Consider the following 12143-nt stretch of genomic DNA (forward strand, 5'->3'; position numbering starts at 1 on the left):
TCTTCAATTTCAGTATCTCCCATATGGTATTTATAATGCACATTTTTACAGCCTGCGTGCAGTACCTTACACTTTTCTCTATTAAATATAATTTGCCATTTGTCTGCCCAGTTCAAAATGCTGTCTAGATCATTTTGAATGACCTTTGCTGCTGCAACATTGTTTGCCACTCCTCCTATTTGTGTGTTGTCTGCAAATTTAACAAGTTTGTTTACTATACTAGAATCTAAGTCATTAATTTAAAAAAAAGTCTCATATGTTGGTGTGGTTGCTCAGTTGGAGGGGAGTTGACAAGGTTTTTTACCCAATCCATGCCAAATCCACAAAAGACAGCAAGTATTTACCCACAAGACCACACCACTATATCTAACTGCAGTAAGAGGGCTACAATAATGTATTGCACCTAACTGGAGTATCCATGGTTCTGATATGTTCATTGTGCTCTAACAGTGGTTGTTTTCTACTGTAGTTGAACTGAAGGTTCTTTGGGCCTCATTTGTACTCCTTTCACATAACATGTGTAATGATTTTGATAAAAAAAGGTCATTTTTATCTACTTTGCGGGCATTTAAATCCTAAATAGTTTGCAGCAGCCAGAGATAGTGCTCATCTTACATTCAAGTCAATAACTGCACAAAGGAGATTAGCTAAAGACAAATCTAGTTGTCTATGGTGGTCCTATACAATGTCATGTTGAATTTTGGCAGCATGTTTTAAATGTTGCATGTTGTCTTCTTATGGAAAACGAACCAGTTTGTGCGTGTCACAGCAGAATGCTATGGTTTTAATAAATAATACTTCACCCTCAATCCAGTGGAGATCTTCAGCTCTACCACCTACTAAAACCTCCCCACACAGTGACACATTTCTCTGTGCTTGACAGTGTGAAAAAGAGCATCATCACAGAGCAGGATGCCATCCACGTAGAACATTATAACAGCATGCTGCAGAAAGATACTGTGCCATCTGGAAATCTGTTGAGTGGTCATGGAATCATCCAAACAGCAAGGGCAACACTCCAAAACCTTCTCTTCAACTCGCACAGCACCTGCACCATTTAAAAAGGGAATACAAACAGTTGTTCTTATTACATACACAATTAGAACCTAATTCTATTTTTCTGCAGCCACCTGTAACTTTTGTCTTTTTTTATGTTAGTAAAAAGGTTTTATTTTCTAACCACATTTACAAATTGTGTGGACCTGCTCTATTGGGTAACAACATGACTGAAATGTAAAAATGATAAACAGCACAATCTTTTTTTTTTTTTTTTTTAAACCTAACAAGGCCATTGCATTTCTAACTCTTCTTCTTCAGTGAAAATAATCTTTGAATTGCAGAAGACCTCAGTTTGCTAACTACTGGATTCAACCAATACCATTCGAACATATTTGATAGCCTTGTTTAGTATGATGATCTCAATATACTATTTATTAAATATTCTATATATTCTAATATCTATACTATTAAAATATTTTTATAGAAAACCCTCTTGTGTTCAAATACAAACAAACGTAAAATGTAATTGAATTTGTAGTTTAGCTGATAGCCTGGTAGGTACATAAAGTTTCTGATCTGTTCTAAAAAAAAAAAAATTAAAACCATAATTCAGTAGATCAGGACAAAACTCAACAATACAGAAATCAGCAAAGATTTCAAATCAGCTTGACGTGAGGGTCCATCGGGCCTACTTGATGGATGAGGCAGTACATCATTCATAACATAGTACCAATGGGTGGCTGCCTTAAAAGGGCTGCAATTGCTCTAATAGGTCAGAATTGGTTTTCGTAATGTGTGTAGGGGGTAATCCTTCCTTCCCAAGATTTAAACTTCATTTAGGGTAAAAGGGGCCATTACCAAAAGAATCTAAGTAAAATCACATATAAAGTTTAACACATCTATTTAAAGAAGTGGATTTGGTCCAGGTCACACTGGATCCAGATCCAGGAACAATACATTTTGAGGTGTGTGGTTTTCTTGGAGTAAATATTTGTAATGATATGTATTCAATCAAATATACTGCATGTGTACTAAGTGTTCTGGTAATAAAATTGTCTCAATAATTTTATCAGCTGTATGGGTCCTCAGCATCTGGTTAAGCCATATTCCTCATAACTCATGCTGTTATTGGTGCATACAGTACTGGTGAAGCTTGTCTCGAAACAATTAAAGATAGCTTACAAATAGTATTCAGCTACCTCAGGCAATACAGTCTACCGGTACCCCACTTAAGTTTATATCCTGTGTATTCAATTTCAAGATCCCAAACCATTACTAATGCTGCATCATTATTTTTTCTATGTTTACGTGTAATATTTTAAGTGTATATTCCCCTTTTACTGTATAGCAGTATCTACACGAGCAGTTTCAGGAACGTGAGTGCTTTCAACACATTCCCACACTAAAATTGAAAAAAGACTTTCATTAAGAGACTGTAAAGGACTATGATGTGCTAAAAGAAAACAGCATTTGTTAAAGGTATGTTGATAAAGATTTATGTTACATTTTCAGATAAAATTACATGTGTGAAGGACCACCTGTATAAATGAATCCAGTTTTCACAATGGCATATTGTCTGCAATGTACAGACAGCATTTAAAGTAACAATTGCTTCCATTTAATTCTTGAAAGATAAAGGGACATTTTGTGAATGTGCATCACTGTGCATTGTTTACCATTTACTGTACATTTAAGTAAAATACGGTATAAACTGATGGTCCTGTGACAGTGTTCTTACTCAAGTATTTCATTGTTGGACTGGATTAAGTGAATCCTCAAAGAAACGATAAATAGAACTGTAGAGTTACTAGTACAATAATATATTATAATATGTATTTTCTAATAACAATGGGTATCACAAATAACCAACCTCTATATGTGAATAATCATTAAAAATAGGTAGTACACATAAGTGGGCTGCAGTGTGCTTGAACGGTAGATAGACTTGTGTTGCATTTGGAGCAGCACAGGTTGTACTGCTTTATTTTTTGTTTTGCTACCTTACCTTGGCTGCTTGTAATACCTTATGGCATTATAATGATAAAATGCTCTAAGATACCCAACAGCTCTTTTATGGGTTGGTCCCATCTAAAAGCACTGCAGTGTGCCATGGTAAAGGAAATAGAGGAATATTCATCCTTGAGCCCCAAAGTTCTCATTACAAACCTCGCCGCCAACCCCCCACAAATACTCAGCATAAAAACACAATTATAGAACAAGCCTTAAGCTAAAAGAATATAAAATAATAATAATAAAAAAAAAACAGCCTTTCGATTTTTGCCTTATATATTCAAAGGACTGCTTTATTGTTCTCAAGTATTTATATGTCTGGCACAGTCAGATCCCAACAGACATTAAAGTTTAGTTCCTAGTCTTCCTTCCCACGCCATTTTGCTCTTGATTGAAAGGGCTACATACACTTTTTTAAATACCATAATTTGTTTCACATTCCACAAGTGCAGTTTATTGGAAAACAGCATCAAAATCTGTGAGATGGAAGAAGTGCAGTGAAATATGGGGTGCTGCACTCAAAATGGGATTACAGTCCAGAGACCCTATTTAGGAGCAAGTCTGAAGCAAATCTTCTAAGACTAAAGTAATTATTTGAACGGTACTACAGATAGGGCCCCTGTGTCTTAGAATATGGTTATCAGGGCCATGTACTCAACTGTGTTTTAAGTATTCTAAACCTACTTTAATAAGAACCAACTGTAGGCAACTTACAGCACCTGTAACAGGGGGTTTTGTTACTGTGGTGGGTGATCAGGTCTAGCGGTTTGATTTACACACACACACACACACACACACACACACACACACACAGATTAGAGGAACCACACGCGTTGCTACCAACAATGGTAGCTTGCGTGGGGCATATGGCCTGGCATACAAAACTCTAAATAAAACACAGTACAAAAACTACAAACAAAAGTTGCAGTAAATATGACGAGTGCTATTCCGATAACAAGTAAAGGTCCCGCCTACACCTGATTCTGCTGTACTGTGGGATTTGCCCCTTTCACACTGGCATATTCTACCAGGGTCAGAACCTACCTGGGTCAGGACCCAATGTCATGTGGGTTGGCTACTTGATTTCACACTCCTTTTGATAAAGCAGGGTCGACCTGGGTGACAGATGCAAGTACACAATGCGCGTATCAATGCCCCAGAAGCAGCTTGTTATGGACGCTTCCATCCAAGCTTCTCTGGATTGAACTGTCTGCCCAAATGTTTCTTCATTCCTGCTGCAATCTGGCCCATGGTGTATCTCAGGCAACAAAATATGTCTAAACAGAATAAACAGAAACTTTCCTTGCCGAAGTGAAACCACACAGGCGTGGCTGTTTGTTATTTCGTCGGCTTACGAACAGCCATCATGCATTTTGTCTCGCTCAAACCAGGTCAAAGCATGTCGACCCACATCCTGAGGTGGGTCTGTCATGTTCCTTTTGTGCTATAAGTCATTAGATCCTTTTGCATGGAAGGCCTTGGTTGCAAGGGTGTGCGGTTCTTTGATGGACCCAGATTCAGTTAAAATGTGTTTGCACACTGACAATGGGAATGAGAATGTAGAGATGGGAGCCCAGCTAACAAGATTTAAGTTTTTGCAGGTATCAGGCTTTTAAAGAGGCTTTTTAAAAAATCACCCACACCTGTGAGCGGAAAGTGACTCACTGAGAGCAGAAACTGACCCAAGACTGTCACAGCTACTGATAACAGGCTGATTCTTGGGATACAAATTGAACATTTGTGAAACTGCAACAAATATTGTAATGACTGTAATGTGTTTTAAAGAATTAAAAAATAGTAGAAAATATTATTAGGAGATCATTGTAAGGCCTGTGAGAAGAAGCTCATTGCACTGAAGGTCAGACTGGCCTACTGAAAGCCAAACCTCCCTTATCAGGCAAAAGGATCTTTGTTAATTAGACTCAGAGTCTCAAAACATTCTGATCCAGCAAGAGTAGAATGGCAGAATCTATGGAGCACAGTAATGTGCCAGAAGCAATTGAATATCAGTGAAGTAAAATAGAATTGCAGTTTATAAGATTGCTATATTGACACACCTGAATTAGAACTACATGTTATAAAATCATTTAAAGTATAAACTGTAACTTTACATATACAGTGAACTGGTTTGTAACCTCGTTCTCACTAGCTTGTAGTACAGACAGTGTTGAAAATGACTCATTGGGGATTTTTGATGGTCAGCGATTTAAAAGCCAAGATCTTCTCTACAATGAGTGATCTCATTACTATTAAGTAACGTTACTTTTGGATTACAGAAGATAGGTGTTTATTTTACAATAATCATTTTCTATATATAACAGAAATTAATTAGAGCCTGGCAGGAAGAGATGGGAATGGAAAACATAGGATGTGTTAAAACGTTAAGTTGGATATTGGTTAGAAATAATGAGTACTAAAAAATGCTTACGATAGTGTTTCATATTAATCAACCCTAAAATTGGCAAAAAGCAGGTTGTCTTAAAACCTGCTTTGACTGGATTTTGTACGAACAGTGAAGAAGGTCAGACTTAGTTCAGTCACTATAACACTATACCATTCTAATATGTTAACAGTGGCCTGTATTTAGATGTAAATAACCGGACCTTCCATTGAAAGCTTAAATTACTTCATAACAGATCAACAGAGTAAAATAATATTACTATTTCTAGGAGCAGCTGTTATACAGAAGTAACTGAATTAGAAATACTTATTACAATGCCATTTAAAGTTAAACTGTTGAAAGAATATAGTAAAAGTTTATTATAACAGAAGCATGGTGTTGACAATATTGTAAATACATGTTAAGAAACATTTGGTTCGTTTAATTAAATCAATTTAAGAGTTAGTTAAATTTCTCCAACTAAACAAAAAGTTTATTTTAGACATTACAATATCAATTAAACCAATGAATATACATGTTTAGTTTATATAAAGAATTTACTTCAGTAATAAACAGAGTTAATTATTTGCAGAAAAAGCTGTAAAGTTTGAGCATAAAATAAATAATTTTAGGGTTGGCGGTTTTTCTGTAGATGTTTGTCTCAGGCACACAGTATAATTCTGGAAGGGCATTAGACATTCAAAAGATAAGGCTTAGTCTTTGGCACCTCAAAGCAGGATTTGATGTTGGCTCTTTAAAGCGGGATTTGCCAACCTTGAATGATAACCATATTCCTGTCTTTCTTAAAGGTGCTTTAAGAAAGACAGGAGTATGTATCTCATTATAGTAGAAGAAAATAATGAGAGCTTAGTTATAAAAATTAAGATGGATGCTTTTTTGTATTATCTGAAAAGATACCGGTCCAGGCGTCTCTTAAATCGGACAAAAAATGACTTCATGCTGTGAATTTGGAAAAGTGCTTTCATTGGACTTTCATATTAATTAAAACACTAGCCTTGGCAAGTAAACAGGATGTCTGAAATCTACTTGTGCAGGCAAATTTTTAGAAACCGAGAGCGAGGTCAAGCTTAGTCCAAGCATGGTACAAGTTAATATAAGGCTATTATATTTAACCTGTTTTATTATAGCTTATATTTAAATGGAAATAACTGAACTGACCACTGTAGTCTTATTCAGAAGCTTGTGATAAAGCCTACAGTCTTTTTGTTCTACACTTTGTTAACACACATTTGTATATGAAGTTAAACTGACCCATTGACAATACACTGAAAAGGTAACATAATATGCAGCTAAGGGGTTAATGGAATTAAATAGATCTGGTGTTACGTATTAAAAACATCTCTCATATATACACATATACTTGTATTGTATTTAGTAGCAAGGACCCTGTGAACTCCAGTTCACCTTATTTTTAGGGAAAGGAGGGGTGGAAGATAGTGAACCATGAGCTCACATTCAGTTAATTTTGAAAACAGAGTTGACCAGATCATTCTAGAAAATATCATTAACTCAAAGATAGGCTGATTGATGATCAGATTTAATTGCGACTCCTGAAGGATTCAATGGAGAGAAAATCCTATAAAAACCAAGGTAAAACTTATTAACTACAAGTTGTGTGATCCATGCTCTGAGACCCTGATTGCTGTTTGGTCAGTCAAGTCTACCTTTTGAAGAGAAGCATATATATATGGAAGGTAAGCATATATTTGAATTGAATACCTCTTTTATATTGATGCATTGCTATAGAGTATAGAAATGATGTTTTAGTCTTAAGTGAAATATACACACACACACACACACAGTGCCTATAGAAAGTCTACACCCCCTTGAACCTTTTTTCACATTTTGTTGTGTCAGTGCCTCAGAGTTTCATACATTTAAATGTGGATTTTTTTTCCACTTATCTACACAACTCCACACTGTTAAGGGGAAAAAAAGTTTTTATTGAAAAAAATATATATATATATATATATATATATATATATATATATATATATATATATATATATATATAAACACAAACGCTTGAAGATCATAATAGGGTCTCCAACCCTTTGCACACCTAGATTTGGCAATATTTGACCATTCTTCTTTACTAAACTGTTCAAGCTCTGTCAAGTTCCTTGGGGAGCGTTGATGGACAGCAATCTTCAAGTCATGCCACAAATTTTCGATTGGATTTAGATCAGGGCTCTGATTGTGCCACTCAGGGACATTTACTTTTTGTTCTTTAGCCACTCCAGTGCAGATTTGGCTGTGTGCTTTGGGTCATTGTCATGCTGAAAGGGGAACTTCCATCCCAGTTTCAGCTTTCTTGCAGAGGCCAGCAGGTTCTCCTTAAGGACTTTTTCTGTACTTTGCTCTATTCATTTTTCCTTTGATCCAGACAAGTGCCCCAGTCTCTGCCAATGAGAAACATCCCCATAACATGATGCTGCCACCACCATGCTTCACAGTAGGGATGGTGTTCTTTGGGTGATGCGCTGTGTTTGCGTCAAACATAACACTTTGCATTTAGGCCAAAAAGTTCAATTTTAGTTTCGTCAGACCACAAAACTTTTTGCCACACGGCTACAGAATCTCCCGAGTGTTTTTTGCATACTTCAAACGGGATTCAAGGTAGGCTTTCTTGAGTAATGGCTTCCTTCTTGCCACTTTACCATACAGGCCAGATTTGTGGAGTGCTTGGGATATTGTTGTCACATGCACACTTTGACTAGTCTAGGCCATAAAGACCTGTACACACCTGTATAACATGGTTGTGTCATACACCTTCCACTTCTTAATAATCGTCTTTCCTGCGCTCCAAGGGATATTCAAGGCCTTTGATATTTTTTTATACCCATCCCCTGATCTGTGCCTTTCAATAACTTTGTCCCAGAGTTCTTTTGAAAGCGCCTTGGTGCTCATGGTTGAGTCTTTGCTTTGAAATGCACAACCCAGCAGAGGGAACCTATAGGAACTGCTGAATTTATCCTGAAATCATGTGAATCACTACAATTTAACACAAATGTAGGCCACTTAACTTGGTGTGTGATTTTGAAGGTGATTGGTTACATCTGAGCCAATTTTGGATTGCTATTACAAGGGGCTGGACACTTATCCACCCAAGTTATTTCAGTTTTTATTTTAAATTAACTTTCTACACATTTCTAGAATATTTTTTTCACTTAGAAGTTGAGGGGCAGGATGTGTAGACAAAAAAAAAAAAAAGTATTTTCATACATTTTAATTCCAGGCTATAAGGCAACAAAAGGTGAACATTTTGAAAAGGGATGTAGACTTTCTATGGGCACTGTGTGTATATATATATATATATATATATATATATATATATATATATATATATATATATATATATATATATATATATGTGTGTGTGTGTGTGTGTGTGTGTGTGTGTGTGTGTGTGTGTGTGTGTGTGTGTGTGTATGTGTATATATATATATATATATATATATATATATATATATATATATATATAAATAAATAAAATGTTCTAGAATTTACTGGTGGGCGTTTTTAGCATTATGCATGCATAGCCTGATGGCTAAATATATGATAACCATATTTGTATTACGGTATTGAAGTACTAATGCTGTTAAACCTGTAAAGCATTGGATCACCCAGACTGCTTTTTACTTGGGATTTATGGTGGTCTGAGCAACCAACCAATCCAATATTTAAAGCATTTAATAAACTGAAAGTACTAACAATGCTCTGATTCATAAAACTTCAAATTAAATGAGTCTGTGTGATTTTCTTGAATATTAAAAAGTTGTCTGGACATAGAGCTCGCCCAGTCCACGAACAAAACCACTACAGGAGTTTAAAACATCTCTGTCCTCCTCGAACATCTCCCCTGAGTTTAAGAGTGTGCTCAGAGCATATATATCAATAAAAAGAGTACATGCGAAAATGCTGACAGGTCGCTGACCTGGGTCAACCCAGGTCAGACCCAAGTACCTGGTTTCACACGACACAGGATTGTGACCCGCATAGCCAGAACCTGGGTCAGGACCCAGGTAGGAGTGCCAGTGTGAAAGGGGATTAATATCCCCAAAATACTCCATATTCCTCAGGCAGTTCACCCAACCCCAGCCTCGGATATAAACACAGTAGCTGGCAGCTGCTCCTAGAGCAAACCCAATCAACACTGTCATTTTCAGAGCTGATCACTGTGTTTTCCTTCCCAGTCCTTTACCTGCACAGAACTCTGGATCCTACAGCTTTTCAGCAGCCCTGAGATGTGTAACATGGACCCTTTTATTTGCGACGCTCAGCTGGACCACGTTTAGGAATCAGCAGCTGGTCATCACACACTGCTTCTCCCCTCAACCAAACACAGCAGGTAGACTGCTCCACACAGACAGTCAGGTTCTCCATTAAACATTCATACAAATAATCCCACAATTATTTACACTAATAAACACAATACTATTTACAATATTTACACAAGCACACACACACACAAAATAAACACTTCCTGTGCAGGGCAGGAGCACCTAAATGTCAGAAATGTTTATTTTTGGTTTGTTAATTTAATGGTTATGTTTTCTGTTTTAAAACAAAAATGCATAACAATTTAAAGTTAAAAGCTTTTATAATCTGATCCTCCTTGTTGCTGGATCTCAGAAAACCACAATGGACCTAATTGACTCTAAAGGGTATTTTTGGAGGCAAGACCCTCAGCTTACAGAACACATTTTGTGGTGGTGGAAAATACTGTTAGACTCCAGTAGGATGAGATAGCAGTGTGCATAGAGGGAGTTCTATTTGTGGAAATTCCCACAAATACTGCGATGGGTGTAATACTTTGATACATTAAACTTTATTATTCACGATTGTTAAGATACTTCCACCTCGAGGTAGCATTGTCATGCACTAATGGATTAAGGAAATTGTGACAGTCAATTCAACTATGAATACAAACACAGCCTCAAGTAGGCTGCTGTATATTTCAGCTATGCTATAAACACATATATATATATAGTTCACATGGTTCCACATCAATTAAGTTAGGTAGAATTTAAGTGACTTCTTATTTTATCACCATGACTATTTATTTCCATTTTAAATTAATGAATCAACACAATGGATGAGAATGGTAAATATATCAATCTTGCTGTTTTAATTATATCAGGACCATTGATAAGCATGGTACTGGGTAATGACTATATGTGTATAAGACTGTTTAGTTTGGAAGTAAAGTTTTCATAAAAAATGAAGGTTTGGCATTTAGCACTCTAGCTCAGCTTTCATTCCAGTCTGATAACTCTATTTTGTTCTGTAGGACTTTCCTGGTCGTTACATTTTTCCACTCTAGAAATGAAAAAGAGGGGGGATGTATTAAAGAAGAAAGAAGACAGACACGTACAAGATAAGAGGAAGTGCTCAAATGAGCAAAGTGGTGCAAAGGCATTTGGAAATGTTGTTTGATAAGCATTTAAAATGAAAAATATATTATCATTAGACAAAGAAAGGCATTCTTTTAAGAATTGGACAAACAAATCCACTGTTTTAATACAGCATGTATATCGTTTATGGCTAATTATTTGTTTCTGGGCTGCCTGTGTAGCACATGGAAATTATTAAGCATGCAGGACCATTGGGCTCACTGTACTTCAGACAGAAGCTTAACCACAGGAACTCTATTGGCCTGGGGATATACTCAGCAAAACAACTAGGGCTGTTACAATGTTTTGTGTTATTATCACGAGAAATGCCAAAGAGTTTGCTGAGTAGGAAAAGATGGTTGTTTTGAGGATCATCTGTAACAGAGATAAACATTTAAAGTCACATATGACCAGTAATGGCAGTTTGACCACTTCCTTATGAGACCATTTGCAAGTAGTCTGTCTGTATCTGGATTTAGGGAATGCATCTTGTTGAAAATACTGTACCAGAGGTGTTTCAAAAATACCTTTTCTCAGCAGAAACCCTTGTCAACAGACATGTGAAAAGGTCACTGATGTGCTTAATAAGCAATGGCAACCAATTCAAACACAAACCATCTGCCATCTCATTAGAAGATTCCCATCTGATCATCAGTCAGTGTTCATTGAGCACATGCAAACTATTAAAAACGATAGGTTGCGGATGCAACCCCGGTTCCCTGAAAGAGAAAATAACCATCAAGTATGGGATATCGCCCACAGGCGGTAGGATTTAGCTGAGGTTATGTCAAAGCTGCCAATAGGCTGGTGCATGCACTGACGTCTAAGCCTGCCCCCTTGTCTGCTTAGAATACCCAGTGCACGCAGCATCAAGTTCTCCTTTGCTTCAGGCCACGAAGGCTTCCGAAACGACCACACGGCTTGATGGTTATTTTCTCTTTCAGGGAACCGGGGTTGCATCTACAACCTATCGTTCCCTTTCAATTCGAAAATAACCATGAAGAATGGGAATAGTGTAAACAAGCCATCGCGAGGGAGAAAGTGCGGCAGCAGAACAGTCTTACGTCATAACGCAACTGCATAGGCGTCCATCAACGTATGTGTGGAGCAGCGCCTCAGCGTCTATGCTCGAAATGACGCCTGTCCGAAGGTAGAATTGTCACTACCAAGAATACTAATCGCTCTACATGTCCATATTGTGCGGCATGAGAGAGTCTAACACAGATGATCCGAATGATGGAGCAGAGAAACCCAGCACGTCCAACCTGTAGAACCTCATAAATGTATGCGGTGTAGCCCAACTGGCTGTAGTGCAAATCTCAGACACGGGCACACCT

Source organism: Polyodon spathula, chromosome 2, assembly GCF_017654505.1.
Source record: "Polyodon spathula isolate WHYD16114869_AA chromosome 2, ASM1765450v1, whole genome shotgun sequence".
NCBI classification, from domain to species: domain Eukaryota; kingdom Metazoa; phylum Chordata; class Actinopteri; order Acipenseriformes; family Polyodontidae; genus Polyodon; species Polyodon spathula.